This window comes from Corvus brachyrhynchos, unplaced genomic scaffold (genome assembly GCF_000691975.1).
Source record: "Corvus brachyrhynchos isolate BGI_N302 unplaced genomic scaffold, ASM69197v1 scaffold43, whole genome shotgun sequence".
In the NCBI taxonomy this organism is placed as follows: domain Eukaryota; kingdom Metazoa; phylum Chordata; class Aves; order Passeriformes; family Corvidae; genus Corvus; species Corvus brachyrhynchos.
This window is the reverse complement of record NW_008237353.1, coordinates 3445638-3455005: the sequence shown is the minus strand read 5'-3', so window position 1 is coordinate 3455005 and position 9368 is coordinate 3445638. Positions and strand designations below refer to the sequence as shown.

Below are 9368 nucleotides of genomic sequence, written 5' to 3'. Positions count from 1 at the left end.
AAGAATAAAAAATACTAATATCAGATTTTTTTGTGTGTGTGTGTGTTATAAATTCCTGGCTTTTTCCTGTGACTCTAGTACCTGTAATATTTTCTTGCTATCTTCCCATCTAATTGCCTTTCTGTAATTAAATATAACATTTTTCCCACATGAATTATCACTAAGACCTAATCCCAGATCCCCAAATCCCATAGTAAAGATCTGTTCTCTACAAGCCGACACAACAGTAGTCAATTCATTGAGCACAGACAAACACATCTTTTCCATGAAGGCATTTAGCATCTTGGCTGAAATTGTCTCACTAGCAATTTCAGCTAATAAGAAAATGAAGTTAGCACAAAGCTGCTGAAAATAAATTCTGCGGAAGACATCCCTCTGCTTTAATAGAGATTGAATGCAGTACATTAAACAACACATCAAAACAACGTTTACCAAGTGAGCTACATTTCACAACACCCTTGCATCATAGGTGGACTTGGCAGCATAAATGCACTAGAGAGGGGAAAGTTGGTTGTTTGGGGCTTGGGGTTTTTTCTTTTCTGTCCAGAATATTTTGTCCCAGAACTTTAGGACTGATTGCCCAAGATAACTCCATTATCTCACTTGGGTCTCCAGTGGCTGTTAACCCTCTACATTGCCTAAGTGCCAACACCTGCCCCTTGAATTCAGGTTGCAGAAGTGCTGGAAAGCACTGCTGTTAATTCCTGGCATATCCCACCTAATTTAGACTCAAACACCATGAAATAACACGTGGGAGAGAGGGAGACAGGTGCTTTTAAAAACAGGTATTCCAAGTTCTGTTTAACCAAGCTAGGGGGAAAGAGCTGGAGATATCCCCTGGAGCGGGTCATCTATTTATCTATTTGGTGATTTTCCCCCATTTTTCAGTTTGCTTAATGGTTTCAAAGCTACTATTTTCTCAAGTGCAGTGGTGGTTAAATAGTATATAGAAAATGTTATTTAACTTGAAATTTTCTCTTCATATGGTGTGGCCTCCATAATGTGGGTCTTTCTAAGTTCCTCCTGTGCTCTTTGGTAGGAGTAACTGCAGGCCAGCTATCAGCATGTTTGGTGTGGCTCATGGGGATACATCTCATAAAATTTGGCCCATAAAAATCCTCCTCAGATTTCTCAACTTCTCTGCCCAAGAATATTAGAAATGTGACACTTGAAATTCATTTTCCCAAAACATTTGGTCTAGTCAAGCGCCTTCACACAATGTATGTGGCAGGCAGATGCAACGGGGACACAAACATGGCTGAGACAAATGCTTACCCATTCGGCAGAGGATGTGTGGATTTTTTTCTTGTTTACTGCTGCTAGACAATTCCATATACTGCTGGTAATGACTGTATCTGGGGTTTTTTTCTGTGTGCTTACACCTTACCCTGTAGCTTTGTTCATGGAAATAAAAATAATCTGAACAGCTTGGAAAACTTCCTTTGCTTTAACTTGAAAAGGCTGAATTCAGTTCCCAAGGACCTCAGTGGGAGCTGGATTAACCTCTGTGGCAAAATCCTTAACCTCTAACCATGCTGCCGCTGCAGCAGGTGCCGAATTTCCTTTTATCGATTGGTTAATTTATCCTTTTGTGATTGCAATGTACCAAAAAGTCCTACATTTCTTCCCATGTGTAGGGTTTTATTGAGCTTCTGCAACTGAAGAGACCCAGAGCTTCTGCTCTTTCTACAGACTCTAGCCATTTCAGAGCCCCAAAGCTTCAGCCTCCCCAGGAGGCTGCACCAAAGAGTTCTTCTTGGCTGCACCAAGGAGATTTGCAGTATTTCTCACTCATTTTTTTGTATACTCCATCTCCAGAGTATGTTTATTCTTCCTTGTAACTATCTTACCTATCCAAATCATACCTCTGGTAGAACTGCAAACAAGGACAGGCATGTCCTCTTACAGTCCAAGGGGGAAGAGGAGGGACAGGGATTTTACAGGTAAGGTTTTTGTTTGAAATCTAAAAAATAAATGGTGTGTTTACCTTAGCTAGCATCCATTTACCGTTTGATAAATAGGTACAGTTATCCCCAGGACATCAAGTTAGTAGACATAGCTTAAAGAAATAGTAGACATAGCTAAAAAGAAATAGAAATACAGTATTTCTTCCTTCTTAAGGAGCTTTGCCAGTCTTTGTTTTCCTGTGTTCCTTTGCTTCTCTTCAAACCCATTAGTTTAATATCTTTGAAGATCTTTTTAAAAACAGTCTTCTATTTCAAAAAACCATGTCAAATGGAGGAGGTAAAGCAACAGGGCTCCCCAGAAATAGAGCACTGTTTCTACAGAAATAACTCTGATTGATGAATTCTACATAAATCAGCAAATAAAAAGCCTGTAAGATAATTAGAATGCCAAGGGATGGCAGCTCATCTGCTGAATTTAATAATTACATTTAAGGGCCCCAGTGTTCATTGGAAAGATAATCTTCACATGCTACATGGTGGTGTTCCACAAGACATCCAAGTCAAATTTGCTTGTGCTTGTTATTCTTTTCAGAACATGTTGGTTAATTTAACTCTTGTTTGATATGTGCTGAAGCACCTGAAGTGCCTTCAGGCACTCCAAAGATTTCTACCGTCTGATAATAAGACATGAGAGAAAGCATAATGATATTTACAAATTGTGAAAGATAGAGGTGTCTAGTCACACCCAGACTTTGTTAATGAATGGATTTTGGTATGGTTACTCTGGATTTATGCCTTTATAGGTTAAAAAAGAAAACCATAACTTTAGGACAAACTTGCCATATGGCAAAGTTGGCAAAGCAATATTGCCAAAAATGGCAATATTGCTTTGAGCAGAGCAGTTAGAATCTGTATTTTGGGCTTGCTCTGTTTAACAATACCTTTAATGAACATCATTTAACCACAGGCAGCTGTGGATCTAGTCTTATAAACCATGCTAAAATAATTAAAAGAAACAAGAAAAATGCACATGTTCCCAAGTTTTGTAATTTTCCCACCACTGGAGAAAGGATTTTTAAAACAAGCCCTCCATAATCTTTTGAATGTTCAAATACAGGGCTGAAACAGAAGCAGTAAGCAGTCACCATGCCTCAAAATAAAGTGAAAATTTTCCATTCAAATTGGAAGAAAAAAAAACAAATAGCAAAGGCAATTTCCTTCTGTTTCTGTAAATTAATTTCAGAGATGAGCACAAACCATAAAACTCGGATTCAGACATAAACCTGGGAGCTTGTGGCTTGAAATGGAGCTGGGTAATGTATTCAGACCACCTCAGTTGCTGGCAAAAAGGTAATAACTGGTTAGTTAGCAAAGTCCCCTATCTCACAGTATATTTCCTGATACACTACATCATCTTATATCCTGTGTTGATGATCTAACATCTTAGGACCCTGTGACAGGTGTATATATATATATATTTTTTTTTTTTTTTTTAATAAACAAGTACATAGCTGGGATAAAAATTTTCACTAAAAAATTTGAGCCTCATTTATGGAATCTCCTACAAATCCATCTCACTTAGTGAAAGACAAATTTTACTTAAAAATCCAGCAAGAAAGGATATACAGCGACTCACCTAAAATATGACCCAAAACCCAGCCTTTATGTTCATCAGTTCCCAACAATCCAGTTTAGTCTGGGACTAAAAACAGAAGCAGACAAATATATAAATACATGAGCTTTTACAGAACGTATACATAATGGACAAAAAGGACAACATGAAATGGATATAGTAATATTTTTCACTGTAGGAAAAAGGAGTTTTTTTAAGACTATCATTCAGCTAATGTAATGCGTTGCCAGTATTTGTTATTTGATACCAAGGAAATAAAAAGACTCAATAAAGCAACTTGGATGATGACAAGTAAAAGGGAGCTAGGTCCTAGACACCCATATTGCCTCCTAAATCATAACAGTTCCTACATTGTTTAAAATATAAATCACACAAAGTGGTCAAATCCAGCTTTAATTCTCAGTCTAATGATTACATTGGTCGATTTCCAAGACCACAGCTAAAGGCCATGAGAACTTTCTAAATATTTTCCCAGCCATATACATATTGTCCCAAGCATTAGGGGGAAAAAAAGGCAAGTAACCAAGAAAGAAAAAGAGCAGAAACCGTACAGAAAGCACAGTTGTGAAATAAAACATTCAGCAGGGAGGTACTGCTCTGCAAGTGAGCTTTGAAATTACCAGGAGACATGAAGATTTTGATTCAGCACCCCACTGAATTTTCATGATCATTTTGGAAGGTGGAAGGGACCCCCATACAATAGCTTGGATGTCTTTACTATGGGTTTGAGGAGTTTCAGGTTTCTTTCTTGCTTTTTTTTTTTCCCTCTTTTTCTTGTGTGAAACAGATTGTTCATAGAAAATTATTTCAAGAGCTTTCCCTTCACTTTCCTGTGCAGAGCTACAACAGAGTGCCATTAGCATCTGGTTCTGCATATGCCTAGAAGCTCATTCATTTCAAGCCACTTTCAGAATCAGGGCCTTGACATGTGATAATTCCCTAAAAATTCTGATATGTATGGAGTTTTTTTCTTAAAATGTACTTGAAATCTCAAAATACTCCAAATTCCCTGCAAGTCTCCTCTCAGGAGACTAACCTTCTGGGCAATCATTTCTCATAGTGTTCCAATAAAGAAGCAGCCTGACAAATACTTAGTATGATGAAAAAAAATTGAAAGACATCAAAATAAAAATATGAATACAAATTTACAATCTGTATTAGTCATAATTAACCAGTCAGGAGAAATAGCAGTGTATAAGGATCTGCTATGTACAAAGTACTGAATATTTTAGCAATTCTTTAGAAAGGTACTGAACTTTCCTTGCAATTAATTATTCATCCATGAAACTTTCCTTATTTCCTCCTCAAATTACTGCAGAACTTTCTTCTCCTCAGTGAGATCAGGAGTGTAATCACATGCATGTATACAGTACACAGACAAAAACACATACCCATAAAAAAAAAACCTCATCAGATACCACCCCCAACTTTCCCCAGTTGTACATTTGATGCTTGCTGGTGCCATTAAGCAAACACAAAACAACAGCAAGCGCATTCTGTTGAAATGTTTAGCTAAATGGAACCAAAACAGTCACAGTTCACAATTTCATAAATACATTAATTAGAAGTGTCTCCAAATAGCATGTGATTTTGAATTATTAACATAAAACACTGCATTATAAATGACTGCAAATTGCATTCCTTAGTGCTCTCCATGCTTAATTTATTATGCCGTAGGAAAATTTGCAAATTACTTCACTGTTTTATATTTAATGGATAGTTTTATATGTATATTGTTTCATTAAGATAAAATTAAACCACTGTGTACGTATTATATGCCTTTCCAGTGACATAAATGTCACTAGAGACCCTCCAACTTTGTCAGAAGGGGAGCGTGCTTTGTGTCATCTCCTGGATGTAACAAAGCAGTGAAGAGAAATTTTGAGTTTCTGCCCTTTCCGTGCCCATCCATAATCCCTTCTTCTAGACAGCCCATTTCTGAAGTTTGCAGATGGCACTGCTGAAAAGTTTCCTGCATTTTGAAAGTATGGAGGGGGATGGGGAGAAGCCAGGGCTGCTCCGTGGTTTGAAAGCAAAGGATTTTTTCCAGCAGTGACCTCTGCTGCTAGGACAATGCAGGTGCCGTGCCACCTGTGCTTTGTGAGTGAAAATGGAGGTGGCAAGTCAGGTGGGCCTACTGCCCTGAACCCCACAAGCACAGACACCTCTGGAAAACCACCTCAGTCTCCCAGGAAGAGGAAAAAATGGCTGGCATGGGCTGGCCTGCTACACTGCCAAAAAGGATGGAAATAAAACATATTAGGAAATCCTGATTAGGCTAGGTGGGGACATGTGCCTGGAGAAACACTGAGGAGGGAAGGTGAAGGACACCGTATATGAAAGGAAAATTCATTAAATATGTAAATACAAAGACATCCATCTTTGACAACTTCTTTGCATGCTGTCTGTTCTTAGCCATTTGTCTTCCCTATTTGTAAATTCCTCAGAAGAGGAACTGCCTCTAACCGTGTGCTTGTTGAGTGCCTGTTACAATGGGGACTCAACTTCCCTGAACACCTGAAATGCAAATAGACTATAAATAATAGATACTATTTATGATACATAAATCAATAACATTGGGCCATGAAGAGGCATCCTAGATATGTTTAAAAAGGCTGTCCAATTCCCTGTTTTCTGAGATCTAATAACATTCCTTTGGTGGATGTGATAGATATTTCTTTGAACTCACTTTCAGGCCTTTTTAAAAGACAGCAAAGTTCATGGTTACCTGACTGCATGGATTCCATGGAGTTTTCAGAGGTGCTTTTGTTTAATAAAAATATAGCACAATAAAATATTGCAGTATATGTAGGAAGTGGGGAGATGGCTGGTTTGGGAAAGCTATAAATTCTGCTGTAAGTTGAAATTGTATTAATGAAATTGAAGCTACAAGAAGATGCATGCAAGAGAGAGACAACCCTCTGAGCTATTCTTTTCAAGTAATGAAGATGAGACTCTGTCAGAGATTGAGGTGTCAAAACTGGAAGTGCTGGAACAAATTCACAAATTAAAGAGCAACAAGTCACCATGACCAGATGGCATACATCTGAGAGCTCTGAAGGAACTTACGAATTAAGTGGTTGAGCTGCTAACAGAAAAATATGCAGCCTTTCATTAAACTGCTACCATGCCAGAGGACAGGAGGTAACAAATACCTCGTCTCACAAAATCGGGAAGGTGTGTTCCTGCAAGCTTGATTAAAGCTGCAGATGCTTTTCTCTTTTAATCATCCTGGCTGCAGAGTGAAGTTGGGCACATCCAGCAAAAAGAGCTGCCCTCAGCTGACGGGAGCCCCTGGTGAAAGCCAGCACAAGCATTTTGCTGACTCAGCATACAGTGCTGACCATTAACCTGGCTGTGGCTGGGGGGCCTTGCGAGGACTGCCTTCAGTGATAATTAAAAACCAACTGCCCTAATTACCCCCTGCCTTCTAAAACAGCATTTAGATTCCACGAGTCCCTCTCCCTGGCAGTATTTTCAGGATAGCTTAACTCTTTCCTGGGCACATTTATGAATGTGATGAGAGGACAAAGCTACCACCCTTCCAACCCAGGAATATCCTTCTGGTTTTATCTTCCACTTCCATTTCCTTATGATCCAGATAAAAAGCTCTTTGGGGTAGCATTCAGAGGAGAAAGCACAGAGAGGAAAAATAATAGTTCACGATCTACCTGTGCAGCACGTACCATGTGCTTGCATCGTTGTGTAGATTTTAAGGTGGGTGTTTGATGACCTAGAGCTGCAGAGCACAGCTGCTGTGCTGCTCCTTGGTGTGCATGCCAGCACAGAGCCCAGCTGATGCACAGGAGGCCGTGCAAACGTTGCCCCACAGCCTCAGGTACACCCCACGTACACAGGTCATCAGTGCAGGACATCAGCAGAGCACCTCTGCCTTTTCCTGCCAGGTATGCATGCAGATGGATCTCGCCTCCCCAAAGGCAAGGCTGGGGGGTGCAGAGATCTCTGATTGCATCTTCTGGGTGTTACAGAACAGAGAGTTTTTGCATTATTATGCTCACATCAGATTGACTACAGTATATCTTCCTGCTAGGTGCTTAGCCTGTGACAGACAATATCAAGATTCAGGAAAGTCATCTGTACCAGTGAAGGTCTCAACTAGTCACTGGTACTGTTAAAAATATGTTTCTCTTCCAGAGGGAATACACTTGACCTTCATGTCCAGCCACTTTTTGTGTTCTTACGGCTAATGAAGGCCCTCGGGAAACATGTTATCACTTTGAAGATTACAAATAGATTTCAAACTATCAAAACAGGAGCTGTGGGAGAGCAGCTTAGCCATCCCCAAAAACACGTGTTGAGATTAAAAAGAAAAAAAAGGAAAAAAAAAAAACCGAAAAAAAGATGGGGTTCTTCTTCCACAGCAGAACCCACACCTTGTAAAAGCTTTCATGTGTGACAACTAGAGACTCTCCTACCATTTAAAAATATTCCGAATTGGAGGACTATTATCTAGGATGCACAGAAAAAGTGGGGTGGGGGGAATATCTGCTTGAGAATAACCAGACACTTGGTGCTTCAAACACATATTTCCAACCTGTAAGAGTGAGACTTACATCGCTACTTCTAGTGAACACCCCAAGCTATTATTCAGGGTGAAAGAAGCTCTTTTTCCAGTTTGGATAAGAAGTTGAAAATAAAACATACACACATGCAGGAGGTTTAAGTTTTTAAAAGTATATTTTCCCACAAATTAAACACTATGTAAGAGAAAACTTCTGGCCATGAGCACTCTTGCTTGTTTAGGGGCATCCTGAAACCATTTCTCTTGCAGCGGAGGACAGATGTAAAGCAGATGTTGAGAACCCCTGATCCAGATGCATGGGCTGGGGGCCAGCTCTTACCTTGCCAGTAATGTTCAGTCTGGCAGTCAGACTGGAGGGTCCAGTGCTTGAGGACTCCTTGCTGAATGCAGGAGCTTGAAGTGTGGGGGGTTTTTCCTCAGAACTGGGCTGTCTAGAGAGCAAACCCTTATCTTCTACAGATGCAACAGAGAAGTGTTGGTTACATCAACTGTACACTGTAAGAACTTTGGGATTATGATGCTTTTTAACCCTGCATCATTCCTATCTAGAGTTGATGCGTTAGCACAAAGAAGGAGGAGGACTGCTGCTGTCTTCTGACGACAGCTGACAAACCTGCTCTCTTCTTCCCATGCATATATACTCGTATTTGAAAGGAAAACATGGACATTTCTTCAGGAAAAAAAAATATTAACAATGAGCGGTTTAAACTTTGGCTTAATTTCTTGGTATTCTTAAAATACACCTCTGTGAGTGAGCAGCAGGGCATGAGAAGGAGTCCAAATCCCACTAGTAGCAGGTTGGGTGGGCTGGAGAAGACCATCATCTTTCATATTTTCTCCCTCTGGTGGATCTGCTGGAGTAGATGGCCTACTTTTCCTGATATCTCAAAAGTCTTTATTTTTCTTTCACTACTAGCAAGGGGCCATTTCTCCCTCATCTTTACCCCAGTTTCCACTCTCAGAAAGGTAAGTTTAAACAGATACATCAAAGTTCTCTGCATGGTCAAAGCCACTCAGTCTTCTCCCAGAATGGACAATCACAGTTTTTAGGTCATGATGGAAAGTCCCATCATGAGCTGTTGGGGTCCCTCCCCCGCCATGTGCCCTGGGAGAGGGGCCCTGAGGGCACAGACACGGGGCTTCCCTGCCCCTGCTCAGCCTCGTTCCCATTGGTTGGTTTGTGTTCCCTGCGCGGGCAGAAGGACCCTTGGTCCCGTGACTGGAACAGTTCCTCGGCAGAGCTCTGGCCATGCGGCTGGAGAAATAAACATCTCTGAAACAGCTA

General features: G+C 40.3%; 1 long non-coding RNA gene across 2 annotated transcripts in view; it reads right to left on the bottom strand.

Annotated features, from left to right (window-relative positions):
* The window catches only part of LOC108445831, a 111788-nt gene that overhangs the window by 87841 nt on the left and 14579 nt on the right, over positions 1-9368 (bottom strand). For both annotated transcript variants that reach the window (XR_001860817.1, XR_001860816.1), the window contains exon 2: positions 3544-3609. This is a non-coding gene — a long non-coding RNA (uncharacterized LOC108445831). The remainder of the gene's footprint in view (positions 1-3543; positions 3610-9368) is intronic.